A 16,130-nucleotide genomic window follows, 5' to 3' on the forward strand; every position below is an offset into this window, starting at 1 on the left:
ATCTATCTATCTACCTACCTACCTATGTATGTATGTATCTATCTATACATCTACCTATGTATGTATATATGTATGTATGTATCTATGTATCTATGTATATATCTATATCTATGGATCTATATACCTATGTATGTATTATTTATATATCTATGTATGTAACTATATATGTATGTATGTATCTATCTGTCTATTGTGTGTGTGTGCATGTGTGCACATGCACTCGACATATGGAGGTTAATTCCTATTGTCAGACTCTCAGCAAGCCCCTTTACATGACGAGCAATCCTGTAGGCCCCTCATAACACATTTATTAGATTTGTATTAACTTTGTGGGTTTGTATGTTTTGCCCAAGAACTGTAAATTGGCCTTGGGAATTACTGCTAGTTTTGGGGACTTTGGAGAGCCCAACCTCCTGGGGAGCATGCATCCTGTCATTCCCAGTATCTCCCATCCTTTGGGAGGGGGGAAGAGCAACTGTTATACCTGCTCCTTCCCATTGCACTACACCTACCTAAAGACTAGCCCACTCTTGTCTACTTCATAGAAGAAAAGACAAAAAAGATAAAAGAAAAGGAATAGAAGTCTCTGGGTAATCCTTAAATCAGTATTACTGGACCTTGTTAATCCCTCTGGGTAAGAATAAGACCACTACCACAATTTTGAGCCAAATTTGAAGCAAACTTTAGTAGAATACTGCCCAGGAGCGTGGACTCTAGCCAGGTCTTTTCCAGGGATTACCAGAAAATGGCCACAAGCTACATTGGCCAGATTCTTATAAAAACAAAGCCGTACTTCCAGCCTTCATCCAATCAGTGTCAAGCATGTATCCTGATGTATTTCCTGCCTGCATATGTCCCACCTACCTGTGATCAAGCACATCAGGTGCAGTTGGATCCACCAAACTTGTTTAGGGAAGTGAAGACATGTGGCTTCTTATCTTATACGAGCAACAGAATCTCAGGAAGTATCTGTCCTTAGGCAAGGGGCTCACAAATTAGAGGCATTTCTGTTGTATGGATCTCTTACGCACATTAATTAAAATTAAAAATGTAACTTTGGTTCTCACAGACTTTATGGTGAAATGTTATATTATTACCTAAAAAGTATAACAAGAAAGAGACATAGTGTTCAGTAACAGGCACTAAAATATACGGAAAAGATAAAATGTCTCAACCTTACACCTAATTCTAGCAATTAAAATAGAAAACCCAAAATTTGTCTGCTGTAGTAGCATATGCCAGCAATACCAATACTTGGGAAGCTTAGACAGGCAGATCTCTGTGGGATTAAGGCTAGCCAGGAATACACAGTGAGATTCTGTTTCTAACAAAATGAACAAACCAACCAACCAACCAAACCCCAAAATGTTTACAATAAGATACAAATATTGACCTATATTAAAAGGAAGTAGCTCTTCATTGTGTAACAAAAAGGCAGAAAGGAATATATTTCATAGACTTATTCCACCCAATATTTAAATTTTTATACTAAAAGGACAAAGTTTAATAATATATGGCAAATTAGTAATAAATAGCTAAAGATCTGTATTCTTTCACGTATAAAGACCCTTTATAAATCAAGGAACACAAATAGTTAGTAGAAAAAATATAAATGTGGGCTTTATCACCCATGCCCCAATTTCTGAATAACTACTTGGAGAATTATTTATTTGTGAATAAATGTTTAGGCCATAAGCTTTGGCTCTTTCCCTGGCTAGTTTTTAACTTTTATAACCAGTTTAAACTATTCTGTCTACCACAAGGCTAGCTCCCTCTCCTCAGTTTCGAGTGTCCGCCTTCCTCAGTGTCGGGGCAAATCTCCCACTCTATCTCCCAGAGCGTCTGCCTTCTTCGGTGTCCGGGGCAAATCTCCCACTCTGTCTCCCAGAGCGTCTGCCTTCTTCGGTGTCCGGGGCAAATCTCCCACTCTGTCTCCCAGAGCTCCCACTCTGTCTCCCAGAACTCCAATCTCTCTCACATGACTCCCATCTTCTCCTTCCTGCCTCTGCTACTAGGCCATCAGCTCTGTATTGAAAGGTGATACTTCCACACAGTGCGGAAAAGATTCTCTCTACAAAAATAAGAACAGTCTGAGGAAACAAATAAGCAATCCACACAAAGAAAGAAGTCCTGCCTGGTGTGGCAGCACAGACTTTTTGTTAGTATTCTGTTTAAACTCCACCCCCACAGTTATCTGGCAACAGCCAGATACGCTCCTCCCCACAATTACTTGGCAACAGCCAGGTAGGCCTGCCCACTATAAAAGGGACTGCTTGCCCCCTCCTCTCTCTCTTACTCCCTTACCCTCTTGCTCTCTTGATCCCTTGCCTGTAGGTTCTCCCTCCCCCCTCCCTTCCTTTCCCCCCCTCGCCACGAGGTCATGGCTGGCCTCTACTCCTCTGCGCTCCCTCTCCCTCTCCTCCCTCTCCCTCTCCCTCCTCTCCCTCTCCCCCTCCCCCTCCCTCTCTCCTTCTCCCTCTCCCCCTCTCCCTCTCCTACCCTCCTGGCTCCCCTCCCCATGCCCTGAATAAACGTATGCTATACCATCGTGTGGCTGGTCCCTCAGGGGAAAGAGATGCCTCGGCATGGGCCTGCTGAGACATCCCTTCCCCCATTATCCATCATTGGTTTCCTTCCATTGTTTCACTTTTAATTCTAGCACTGAGGAGGCAGAGACAAAGGGGTGTTAGAAGTCTGAGGTCTTCACAGCAGATCCTGCCTCATACAAAACAACTCCTGGAGAAACAAGAGTGTCTCTAGCTTAATAAATGCCCAGGTTGACGGAAATTGGTGGGCACAGCTATCTCTACAAACTTCTGGCCAAGGTATAAATTGATATGTGTTCTGATCTGGTGACCAGAAGAAACAAAATATAAAACAGGTGCGTTCGGTGACACAGCAGGGCTGCTTTAAGCAGAGTATACTGTCAACAATCTGCTGGATAAGAAGACACATCTCTTGGAGGATGTTCCCTGTAGGTGCTTGTCTCAAAAGCAGAAAGCCGACACTGCCTGAAAGCCCATTACAGTAGATGAGCAGCAGCTTCATTTGGAGATTTGAGCATTTATGCAACTGTGGACTGGTAAGAAGAGACAGATGTACCAATTCTGAAAGACAACCATGTTGTTCTTTGAGCAGTAGAAACAGAGGATTATAGTTGGGAGAAAAGAAAGAGGAAGGAGACTGGAAAGATGGTTCAGCTGTTAAGACCATTGGATGCTCTTCCACATGGCAGCTCACAACCATTGGTAACTACGATTGCAGGGGATCCAGTGACTTCTTCTAACTTCAGAAGGTCCTAGGGACACACATGGTATAGGTATATACACTATCAGGTAAGCGAAACACTTATACATATAAAATAAATTTTTAAAAATTAAAAAGAGAGAAATAATGGGTCCATCAATGTAGAGACATAAGGCCCCCAAAAGCGGTACTCTTGTTTTGTTTTTTCTGTGACAAAATCTCTAGTGCAGATTGACTTTGAACCCACTATGTAGTTGAGGGTGAACTCAAACTCCTGATCTACCTGCATCCACTGTCTGAATGCAGGGACTACAAGCAGGTGCCTGCCACTCAGTTAAATGTGGTGTTTCATGAATACTAAGCAAGCATCGTGTCACTTAGCTGTATTTCTAGCTGCCTCTTTAATTTTTAAGCTGCTCTGTTACACTGGGGAAGTTCTTTGGAGTTTTTCCCAAGTGGTCACCTCCCCTCTACCAGCTGTCCTGCTAGGAATGGTCCTCTTTCTTTTAACAATCCTTCCACCATGGGTGGCCCTAACCAGGGCATCCCAGGCCTCAGAGGAGGGAGTCACAATGGAACAGAACACAAAGGAAAACATTCACAACCTTTTCGTTTCAAAACAGACTTCTGAAGCTTCAGGCAGAGACAATACCTTAAACAATAGCTTTAAAAGGAATGGCTATTGACCTGGGAGCCTGCTTTCCTATGTGGGGCAAGAGAAAAGTTTTCTGATGAACAAAAAAGAGCAGAGAAAGGGGAACTGTTGGGAGTGACATGGTCTCTGCTTTAGCCTAAGCCTCAGTTCCCTATGTAAGGGTCTCCACAAAGCTCCATTTGCTTTCACACACAGTGGTATAGAGGAGGGACAAGAAACCTGGACCAGAGCCTGGAGGTGGTGGCTCTGCCTTTAATCCCAGCACTCAAGAAGCAGAGCAGGTGGGTGTCTGAGTTCCAGGCTAGCCTGGTTTACCTTGTGAGTTCCAGGCCAGCCAGGGCTACACAAAAAGAAACCCTGTCTCAAAGAACAAACAAACAAACAAACACCCAACAACAATAAAAAAAAGTTGACAAGGTGAATATGGCTGTTTTTGTTTTGTTTTTCTCTGTTGACAATACTGAGGATGGAAAGAAAGAGAAGAATGAGGAGGGAAAGGAGGAGGAAGAGGAGGAAGACAGAGAAGAGGAGGAGGAGGAAGAGGAGGAGGAGGAGGAAGAGGAGGAAGACAGAGAAGAGGAGAAGGAGGAAGAGGAGAAGGAGGAGGAAGAAGAGGAGGAGGAGGAGGAGGAGGAGGAGGAGGAAGAGGAGGAAGAGGAGGAAGACAGAGAAGAGGAGGAGGAGGAAGAGGAGGAAGACAGAGAAGAGGAGGAGGAGGAAGAGGAGGAAGACAGAGAAGAGGAGGAGGAGGAAGACAGAGAAGAGGAGGAGGAGGAGGAAGAGGAGGAAGACAGAGAAGAGGAGGAGGAAGAGGAGGAGGAGGAGGAGGAGGAGGAGGAGGAGGAGGAGGAGGAGGAGGAGGGGAAAGGAGAAGAAAACTGGACTGGGCAGATGGGCTTCACTGGCTGGAGCCTGGGACACAACCTTTAGTTTAAAGCTGCTGGTTCAAGTCTCTGGGCCAGGGTTAAGCAATACCTCTATCAACAGTTACAGTGTAAGCCAGGTGGTCTATATTAATTATGTTTCTCATTGCTAGGACAAAAATATCTGACAAAATCAATTTATGGAAGGAAGGGTTCATTTCTGCTCAGGGTTTGAGGACACAGTCTATCACCATGGAGACATAAGGAGAGGGGGCCATAGAGGCAGCTGGACCCATTATGCAATTGGGGAGCAGAGAGAGATAAAAGCTGGTGTTTGGCTCACTGTCTTCTGGTCCAGTCTTGGACCCAAGCTCATGGAAGGATGCCACCCACATCCAAGATAGGTCATCCCACCTCAGCTAACTCAAACTGTAACCAACCTCGCAGACATGACAAGTTTTGCCTCCTGGGTAATTCTAGATCCTGTCAGGTTGATTTTCAAGAGCAGCCATCACCAGGTCTGTGATTGATGCCAATGTAGAAGTCAGTGAGACACAGCAGTTGCTCAGGGTTAGATGTGGCAGTGGCACCGTGGTTGGTGCCAATGTGTGCAGATCTCTGCCATGCATCAGAGCCAGCCTCCCTGAGTCTATGACAACTGCAACAGCAGCAACCATCCAAGGCAGAATAGAGGACAGGGAGCTCCCAGCTAACTGAGAACTCTGAAATGCCTCCTTTGCTTCGGCAAATGCTACATTTCTGCTGCTTGCAAGACTAATCCCCATAATAGAGATTAAGACTAAGGTTATATTTGAAACTAGAAAGGTAGCTCTGACCTCCACTCGCAGGTACATACCCACACACAGACACATACTTAAAAATAAAACAAATCCTTAACATGCTACATTTTTGCAGTTCTGAGTACCTGTCTTAAAAATCATCATGCCTAATGGATAGAACTTGAAAAAAAGAAATATTCTCAGTGAGGTAGCCCAGACCCAGAAGGATAACTATGGTATGTACTTACTTGTAAGTGGAGATTTGCCATTAGATAAATGATAACCAAGCTACAATCCATAGACTCAGAGAGTTTATAAAGAGGAGGGGTTTAGGGCAGATGCAGGGATGTCCCTTGGAGGTGAAAATAGAACAGATTTTACTGACCGGCTGGGGTTGGATGGGGACAGAAGCCAGGGTATGTTGCAATGAGACTGGGGAGGAGGAGAAATGTCTGGAATTGGGGAAGCATTTGTGGACTGATGTGGAGCCCTAGTACAGTGGAAACTTCCTGGAGTCTATGAAGGTGGTCCTCATGAGAACTCCTGATGATGGGGGATCCAGAATCTCAACTATCTCTTGTAGTCAGGAGAGGCTTCCAGTAGTATGACTCGGTTGCATCCAATCTAGTGGTTGGCCAAGGGGTCTCATGGAAAACCCCAAACAATCTAGGCTGTTGCTAAGACAAAAGGTTGCTTTCTGCAAACGACAGCGGGACTTCATTGCTGAGGACAACATCCATACAACTAGTTGACCATGGAGAAGTAAAGCTGGTGCATGCATGGAGACTTCACTCCTACCTTCTAGTGTCTTTGGTGCTCAAAAGAACTCTGCAAGCTACAGAAAGAGAAATATGGACAACAAGCCAGCCACAAGACCTTTGTCCTACAGTCTGTCCTGCCTGTATAATATGCTAAGGCAATGGTGGCTCAGAACTTGTGGGAATAGCCAACCAAGGTCTGATTTGACCAAAAGCCCACCCCATGAGCTGGAACCCATTCCTGACACTGCTTGGGTAACCAAGAATCAGAGACTCAATAGCCCAGAGACCTAGAGTAAAAGCAAACACTACTGATAAAAAAAAATCAATGAATGATCCCTAATGACAGTCTACTATATTCATAGATTGGAACCTTTTCCAGTCATCATCAGAGAGGCTTCCTCCGGCACCACATGGGAACACGTGCAGATACCCACAGCCGGAGAGACAGTTTAAATTGGAGGTCTCCATCAAATCCCTCCCCTAAGAGCTCAGGGAATCCCACGGAAGAGGAGACAGAAAGATTATAAGAGCCAGAGAAGATAGAGGTCACCAGGAGAACAAGGCCCTCTGAATCAACTAAACAGTGAGCTCTCAGAGCCTGGGGCAGCAGCACAGGGCCGACACCAGGTCCTCTGCATATACATTATAACTATTGGCTTAGTGTTTTTGTAGGACTCCTGCCTGTGAGAACAAGTGAGTCCCTGACTCTATTCCTCCTGTTGGGTTTCCACATCCAATTTCAATATGATAGCTTTGTTCCACTTTATTGTACTTTCTTTTGTCATGTTTGGTTGTTATCTCTCAGAAGCCTGTTTTTTTTTGTTACTGAGAGACAGAGAGGTAGTGGTCCAGGATGGGAGGGGAGATGGGGAGATACTGAGAGGGGTAGAGGGAGGAGAAACTATAATCAGGATATAATGTATGAGAAAAAATGCATTTTCAATAAAAAGAAATATGTAAAAAAAAAAGCATCATGGCTTTGATATAAAGACGTGTATTTATTGATAAGTAATAGGGAAACACAGAAATCTGGCTGGAGACATCCCTGGGAGTAGGGCCTTTCACTTCAGCAGTTTGTCCTTTCCAGCATGATTAAGTTTATAATAATCATGAATGACCTTGTCTTTGGAAAGCTCAGGGGACATGACGTGAGACCCATGTGACTTGCAATACAAACCTGAGATAGCCCCATCAGGACAGCACAAGCCTCACAAGTGTGAGGTCTCAGAGTTGATACCCAGAACACATGAATAATTGCCATCATGGTGGTTGGTACTTGCTTGTAATTCCAGCACTGGGGAAGCAGAGACAAGTGGCTTTTTTGACTTGATAGCCAACTAAGCTATCCTAACTGATGAGTTACAGACCGATGAGAGATTGTCTCCAAGAATGTGGGTGATGTTACTGAGGATGACACCAGGGGGTGTCTTCTGACCTTCAAAGGCATGTTCACACACACATACCCACATGTATGCACACTTGAACACACACACACACACACACACACACACACACACACACGCATGCAGACACACACACATTCCTCCACTGAAGCAGAACATACGTCCTTTAGAGGTAAGCACAGGAGGGTGTAGGCCAGCCTTTGTAGCCCGGAGACAGTCTGTAGTACATTGTCCCTGAGAGAACCTCCCCCACCAACTCCCTTACCACTCTTAGGACTGTAGCCGATATCTGAGGACGCTGGATGTGAGGCAAGGATGACTCTGGAATAGAAATGGCCGTTTTCCAGGATGAAACCAGAAAACTGAGAATTCCGTTTTTAATTTAAATCAGGAAAAGAAATAGTCATGTCCCATTCATCTGTCTCAATCCCTTCCTCTTTTGTCCTAAACCATGCAAAAACCTTCCAGCAAAACTTTCCCCAAAAACCTGGATGGAACTAGCTTTAAAAAGGAGCGACCGAAAGAGATTATTCTTTAAATGTTTTTCAGCATTTCAGGTCTGCATGGCAGAACATGGAGGGGGTGTGTCCTCAGGTCTGCCTGGCAGAACATGGAGGGAGTGTGTCCTCAGCCGCTGCTCCTACAGGGTTTCTCTTTCCAGTGGTGAACACAGACAACCCAGTTAAAATGATGACCAGAAGGACAGTGTTTTCATCCCCGTTCCTGTTGTTAGTATTATTGTTTTTCTTATTATTGGCAAGCCTTAAAAAGGGTTGTGATGGCTGGCGGTGGTGGTAGTCAACTTGACTACGTCTGGAATTAACTAAAACCCAAGCGACTGGGCACACCTGTGAGGGAGTTTTCTTTTCTTGTTTTTGTTTTGTTCAAGATTTCATTAAACGTCTTTACAAGATAACATCCAGCCTCCAGATGCACCTGCCAAGACCCTGTTGTGCTGCAGGCACTGGTTGGGGCATGGCAAGTGGCTCTGGTTTCTCATCCTTCTGTTCTGAGATGGGGGTCGTGGGCAAGATTTCATCTTTAGGTTTCACAATCCTCACATGATCAGGCAGAGGGTTCTTGGGACCAATCTGACCACTTGGGTCCCAGGGCGGCATGGTCTTCACTTTGATGCCCTGCACACCCTGTCTGAGGAGCACATGGCGCACAGCAGTGTCTACATAGTAATTAACAGGGTCTCCACTGTGAATCATCAGACCATCAACAAACTTCAAGGACTTAGCCCTCTGCCCTCGGAGCTCCTCAGACACCGCAACCTCACAGCCCTTGGCCCTTCCCTTCATAATGAACAGAAGCACACCATAGCAGGCTGTCGGGAAAATTTAAAAAGGCTGCCACAGCGGCGCAAGCCCGCCACCGTGGTGGGTCCCACATCAGGGAGGAAAATCTTATGGTTCCAGCGGCCTGAGGGCCTTGGCAGCGGCAGGCCCCAGTAACACGAGGAAGTCCTTGGTTCCAAAAAGATTTATTGTCATGATGGATAATAGATGGATCTAGGCGTACCCCCCCAAAACTCAGGGCAGTCCCGAGTTATATAGGGAGGGAGAAAGGGGGAGGATTGGGGGAGGATCTGGGGGAGGAATGTTTAATTTGCTCTGCCCTCTGACCTTCATTAGTATGTAAATCTTAGGGCCTGAGGCCTATAGCCTGGCCTATGTGACTCTATGGAAATGTGACTGTTTTCAGGATCCTAGATGATGGGAGGGACTGAACTCCTGCCGGTTCTCACGCAGAATTCCACGGAGAATCTCGGGGTTCTAAGTACCTGCTCAACCATGACCCAGGATACCCTTATGCAGTCCCACAGCAGGCCCTTCGAACCGCAAGCCCTCCCAGGAGTTTTGTAGCGTAGAGACTCCGCCTGGGCAATGTCACACAGTCCTCTTGTGCCCACTTTTTCTGCATAAAGCTCTACGCTGCCTTCAGGGAAGCCAAAATGCTTCTGGACAACTACAATTAACTCTCTGATCCAATGACCCTTCTCCCCAAGAACATTCTGTGTTCTGGTGGCTAAAATAATGATTTCTGTTCTGTCGGTGTAACTCGGACTTCAACTCCAGAGTAGCCATCTTCAGCCAGCTACCGAGTGAGAAACTCTTTCAGTTCAGCTTTGAAGATGACATCAGCTACAAACTTCCTTTTCTTGGAAATCTGTACCACCATCTTGCTCGAGGGAGTTTTCTCGAATTAAATTCCTTGAAGCAAGAAAATTTACCTTTAGTCCAGATCGTTCAAGGTGGGAAGACTCACCTTTGACCTGGGCCACACCTTCCACTGGCAGCCTGCATAGGGACATGGAAAAAGGAAACTTTTGCTCTTTGCCTGTTTTCTCTACCAAGTTCTTTCCTTCTCTGGCATTCGAGCTCACTTTTTTGGAGAGGAGGTATTCTGGCATATACTGAAGACCAGCAGAGACATCCAAGCCTTGTGGACTGAACAACTACTGTATTCTTGGACTTTCCATTGATAGACAGCCACTGAATATGTATATTTGTTCTATCAGTTTTGTTCCTTTAGAGAATCCTGACGAACACAAGGGTGGATGGAGAAAAAAAAATCTTTATTTGAGCAAGGTTCAGATACCTAACTGGGGGAAATGAATTCTAAGATGACGGACTAAGAGGAGCACAAGGCACAGGGTGAGTTGGGCGACTGGAGGACTGCAGGGTGTTGCTGAGGGTGGAGCTCCAAGAGTTTTCAGGTGCCCAGGTTACTTACAATCCAGACTGAAAGCTGGGGAGGGGGAGGAGCTATGCAAATATTTAATTTAAATCATCACTATGCTGCTGGGGCTGAGTGTGGAACCTTGCTAGGAAGCAGAACACAAAGGATTGTGCTCTCTATGTGGGGCTTGTAAATTTCCCTGGGTGTCCTGTTCCCTCTTTTAAAAGGCAGGCTTATTGTTAAGCATAATTTAGTCTCGCCAAATAAAAATGTCAGGTTGGTGGCAGGTAGGTGATTAGCCCCTAGTTTATTTTACCCCTCCAGTGTTCATGAAATGACTGCTTTCTGCTGGTAATTACAGAAAGCACAGAGAGGAAGCAGGCAAGGTGGCAGGTAAGGCTATGTGGATTTGAAGGACGAAGAGAACCATTGAGGGATGGGCCGGCTATAGGGAAGTCTGGGCTTAGCAATGAAGCAGGTGTGGGTGGTGAACCAAAGCAGAGTTGCTGTCTGGACACTTGCTTAAGTCCGAAGTTAGCTCCCTGTAACTTTACTTGCCAAGCAGTGGCCTTCTGCACACCGCCATGCTCTTTCAGGAAGCAGGATGGACTCCAAGCACACCACAAACACTTGAGGTTTGCAAAAGCTTAGGAAACTGGAGTGAGAGGATCCCTCATAAGGAATGCAAGGCTGAACCAACCCTCAGAAGGGATGGACCAGAAAGAGATCTTTTCCTTCTTCCTTTCAGAACGCCACAGACATAACCAACTTCAATCTCCTCAAATGCTTGAAAATATAAAAAGATTCGGTTTTTCTCCAGGTCTGTGATTTGCAGATGTTAACTTTCTCCTGGTTCCACATGGCCTTTCTTCTCTGAGTGTGCTTCTTTGTATGTCTAAATCACCTGTTCGTGTTGGGACAGCCAACATACTGAATTAGGTCCCAGCATTTACACCCCATTCTGACATTCTCTCCTCTGTAAAGGACCCCTGTCTCCAAACCCAGTCACATTCTGAAATATTTAGAGGTTGGTTCTTCGACATACAAATTTTGGGGTATATAACCCTACTTATAGCACAACGAATACACATGTTTTTAATATACACAAATGTACACAACAGGAAATAAATTGGTATTTCAGGGGACAAGAATAGAGAAGGCGATAGAAATGAAATTTCAGTGAACAAAATACATTGTAAAGGAGGGGAAATGCTTAACTAGTAAGCTGAAGAAAGGCATTTCCCAAAAGAGTTAAACGATTGTCAAATCATTTCAAGCCAATGGTAAGCTGGATTAATTGTCAAATACTTCAGCAAGAGTAGTGGGGGAGTTAACTGCAGTTATTATCTTAAAAAGAACACATTTCTTTGAAATGCCATTATGCTTCAGAAGTGCAGAAAAGGTTTCCTAGGAGAGACCCTTTTGTGTGGCAATGCAAATCGAGCAGAGAGTGCTATTCGTCATTTCTGGGTGACATCTGCGGGTGAAGTCAGAAAAAGCCAGCGGCTACCTGCAGTGGAGGCAAGTGTTCTTCAACCGGAGGAATTGAGGCAGCTTCTAAAGATGGAACACACGCAGTTCAGTAAAACAGAGGTAATAAGAGAGTCGCAGGGTTTAGAGTCTTGTGGGCTCCCTGCTGTTCACAGCTCACAGATCCAAATATAGCTGGCTCTTAAGTTTTTAAAACATTCAATGTGTGTGAAAATCCTTCTCTGGAGATAGCCGGGAGCCTCAGTGAAATTGACTGGGAACAGTACATCAGCCACTACCCAGAACTCCTTCAAAGGGAGCCATTTGCAACTAGGATCCTGGGCTAGCCGGATTTCCTGAATGTAAACAAAAGACCTCCTGAGGGAAGAATAGTCGTAATGAAAATAACAAAACTAAAGCGGCAGAGAAAAGGAGGGAAAAGGAAATGCAAGAGTCTGCTCTAATTCTTACTTCTCCTAAATTGCCGTTTGTTTCCCAGCACTAATTCCCTTTGGAGACCGAGCTTCCACCCACTTCACGCTCCGTTAAAGCAGTTCCTCCAGAGAACGGCATCTGAGACTATGGAACATGTGCAAATGCCTGTGCAGTGCGTGGCGTTTTGTTTTTCATCTCTGCGAATCCATTAAACATCTGTCTGGGTGGCATTTATGAATGCACCCTGGGTTTCATAAAGCCCTGGGTGCATCTAGGCCAGGCAGCAGCTAACTCTGCTTTGGTATCACCGAGACAGAACTTCATAATAATTGGGCAACAGGACGGCACATTATTCACCAGGGAAGCATGCACGTGTTGGATGTTGCTCTTGAAGGGGTTGCTCAGGACCTTCTAGTAGAAGATTCAAAAGTTCTTTCAGCACCCATTCTACCTCAGACTACACGGACACCCATCTCAGATCTTCCATCTTGCTTACAATCTTCTGGAGGGAGCTGAGTCTTCAAGGACAGTAACTCTGCTAATGCTGTCCACCTCGGGGTTTTGTTTTAAGGGTGTTCTCTGAAGGACCACTGCTCTGTTGGCCTGTTTGTTCAGTCAGAGCCTGAGACAGTGCACCACAATGTTTGCCAACCAAATGGCATCCAGAAACACCCAGGAGATGAGCATGAGGGCGTGCCTGTGGAGATGACCTTAATTATATTATGGACTCTGGGGAGACCTACCTTAACTGTGAGGAAGGCCATTCCCTGGCTGGGATCAGGACTGAGTAGATCCATGGTTCTCAATCTCCCAGTTGAGGGTCTTTCTTCCTAGAAGACTCTAGAGCAGTGGTTCTCAACCTCCCTAACGCTGCGACCCTTTCATACAGTTCCTCATGTTGTGGTGACCCTCAACCATCAAATTATTTTCATTGTTACTTCATGGCTGTAATTTTGCCAGTGTTATGAATTGGAATGCAAATAAGTGTGTTTTCTGATGGCCTTAGGTGACCCCAGTGAAAGGGTCCTTCCATCCCTAAAGGGGTCTTGACCCACAGGTTGAGAACTGCTAGTATAGTTGGAGGAAGGGAAATGTGTTATGATATGTATTTGTCTCTCTTTATTTCCTGATTGTGGCTGCAGTGTGACCAACTTGGCTGCAGAGCTTCAAGTTCCTGCTGCCTTGACTTCCCTGCTATGATGTACTTACTGTACCTTGAACTGTGGCAAAAATAGACTCTTTCTTCCTTAAGTTGCTTTGGATAGAATATTTTATCACACTAGCAAGAAGAAAATTTAACACAATTCACATGGTGATGTTGTTAGTAATCTGTTAAACTCCACCTCCACAGTCACCTGGCAACAGCCAGGTACGCTCCTCCCCACAGTTACCTGGCAACAGGCAGGTAACCCTGCCCACTATAAAAGGGGCTGCTTGGCCCCTCCTCTCTCCCTTGCCTCCTCGACCCCCGCACCTGCAGGTTGTTGTCTCCCCTCCCCCCCTTCCCTTCCCCCTCTCTCCACGTGGTCATGGCCGGCCTGCACCTCTCTGCTCTCTCTCTCCTCCCGCTCTCCCACTCTCTTAATAAACCTCCCCTCGTGGAACCATCTAGTCTGCTGTGATCTGTCCAAGCTGCGTGTGACCTTTTAGATGTAATTTACAAAATAATGTAACGGAGGCTGGAGAGTTGGCTCAGAGGTTAAGAGTACTGTCTCCTCTTCCAGAGAACCAGGATTCCGGTCTCAGCACCCATATGGCGGCTCACGGCCATCTATGACTCTAATACTAACAGATCTGACACCCTCTTCTAGTCTCTGAGGGTAACAGACATGTACGTTGTACACAGATAACACAGGCAGACAAAACACCCATGCACATGAAATAAAACAAACAGAAATGTAACACGATGCAGCTAAGCCTCATGTCTTACAACCACTTTAAAATGAATCCACAAGCTAAAGTTCACTCTATATCTTACGTTGTGTTTCATTTTCCAGTCACACTGCGAATTTGTATAAGATTTTGCCAATGCCGTACAGCAGTAAGAACTGAGAGCACTTAGCAACGTCATGTCGGCTTCTCCTCTCCCTTCTGTCCGTATGATCCTGTTTCGTCTCCACTGACATATTTCATACAACATTTACTTTCATTAAATCCATACACTGGGACAACAGGCATTGGAGATATGACGTTGAATACGTGAAAGAGCAATGCTAACTCACTTCAGTTCACACTGAGAGAGTGAGTGGTGCAGAGCAACTTTGAATACACCATGGTATGGGCTCCCACTTATGGAGACTGGAGTCTTAAGAAAAACATTTAGGGGCAAGGAGTTTACTTGGGTGTTTGTTCGGGGAGCAGAGATAAGAAAGTGTGGAGAGAAACAAAATGGAGAGAAAAACTAGTAAAGGACTGCACTGAGCACCTGTGGGTCTGAGGGCATAGGCCCTGTGGAGGTGCACAGAGACCTGTGGGTCTGAGGGCATAGGCCCTGTGGAGGTGCACCGAGCAACTGTGAAGTGTGACCCTGAGGGTCCAGTGAAGTAAGGATCCATGGTCCCCTGGCAATTGACACTTGCCTCTAGGACTTTAGCTTCTTCAGTAGCTTCTATGTTACTTCTGCAAGCAAGGAGCTCAACCTCCTCTGTATTGGGGGACAACTATGGGACAGCAGGGTCAGTTGAGAGAAGACTTGAAGTGGGAGTGGCTAAGGCACATGGGACTTTCCCCAGGTAACAATGAAGCTGTGGCCCAGAGCCGGAAGAAACAAAGCCTAAAGCTCTAAGGAACAGGCTGAGAAGCCAGGCATTCATTTGTGAGAAAAAAAATAAAGAGCAAATTGGGATGAGGAGAGAGAGCAGAGAAAGAGAATTACCTAAGAGGGATTGAGGCAGGAGAAAGACGTTTTACACTAGGGTATAACACTTGGTGGATACAGAAAGAAGGGGAGAGAATTCTTTTATGGGGGAATATTATGCACAGAAAACTCCAAAGTGCCTTTCTTGGACAGATGGTACAAATCCTACGGATAATTGGATGTCTGATGCATGAGCCATTAGGTCCCTGGTTTTGTCGTATTTATAAAAACCATCCTAAGCCATCTATTTAAAGCATTGGGTACATCTGGCCATGCATAAAGTATCTCCAGGCTCAGGGGTGAGGCAAGGTCTGGATGCAGTAGATTTGCATAAGCCCACCCTAGGGGTTACTCAAGGACACATGTAGAACTGTACAGGCTAGTTTTATGTCAACTTGACACAAGCTAGAGTTACCAGAGAGTAACTCAATTGAGAAAATGCCTCCCCCCAAAATGGGCTGTGGGCAAACCTGTGGGACATTTTCTTAATTAGAGGTTCAGAGGGGATGATCCAGCCCACTGTGGATGGGGCCACCCCAAAGCTGGTGGTCCTGGGTTCTATAAGAAAACAGGCTCAACAAGCCATAAAAACCAAGCCATTAAGCAGCACCCTCCATGGCCTCTGCGTCAGCTCCCGCCTCCAGGCCTTTCCCTGTTCCTGCCTGCCTCTCTGGTGAAAAATGATATGGAATCATAAACCAAATAAACCCTTTCCTTCCCAGGTTGCTTTGGTCATAATGCTTCATCAGTGTTATGGAGTTTCTAACCCCTGGGAAAAGACTATATCCAGTTATAATCAAAAGATTTATTGATTTACTGCTAGCAGGACAACAATCATTGAGCCAAACCTGAGACTTCTTTGCAAAGCAGGGTGAGGGAAGAATTTTTAAAGACAAAAAACACGAGAAGGCCTTGAGAATCTGCACAAGCAAGTCAGGAGCTGTTCCGGTCTGTCAAGATTAGGTAGTCAAGGAGA

The 16,130-nt window shown here is 45.5% G+C and overlaps 1 pseudogene; it reads right to left on the bottom strand.

The window, feature by feature from the left end:
* Positions 1 to 8,612: 8,612 nt before the first annotated feature.
* On the bottom strand, positions 8,613 to 9,891 carry LOC114608687 (annotated as a pseudogene).
* Between the last annotated feature and the right edge of the window lie 6,239 nt (positions 9,892 to 16,130).

Source organism: Grammomys surdaster, unplaced genomic scaffold, assembly GCF_004785775.1.
Source record: "Grammomys surdaster isolate TR1022 unplaced genomic scaffold, NIH_TR_1.0 125934, whole genome shotgun sequence".
In the NCBI taxonomy this organism is placed as follows: domain Eukaryota; kingdom Metazoa; phylum Chordata; class Mammalia; order Rodentia; family Muridae; genus Grammomys; species Grammomys surdaster.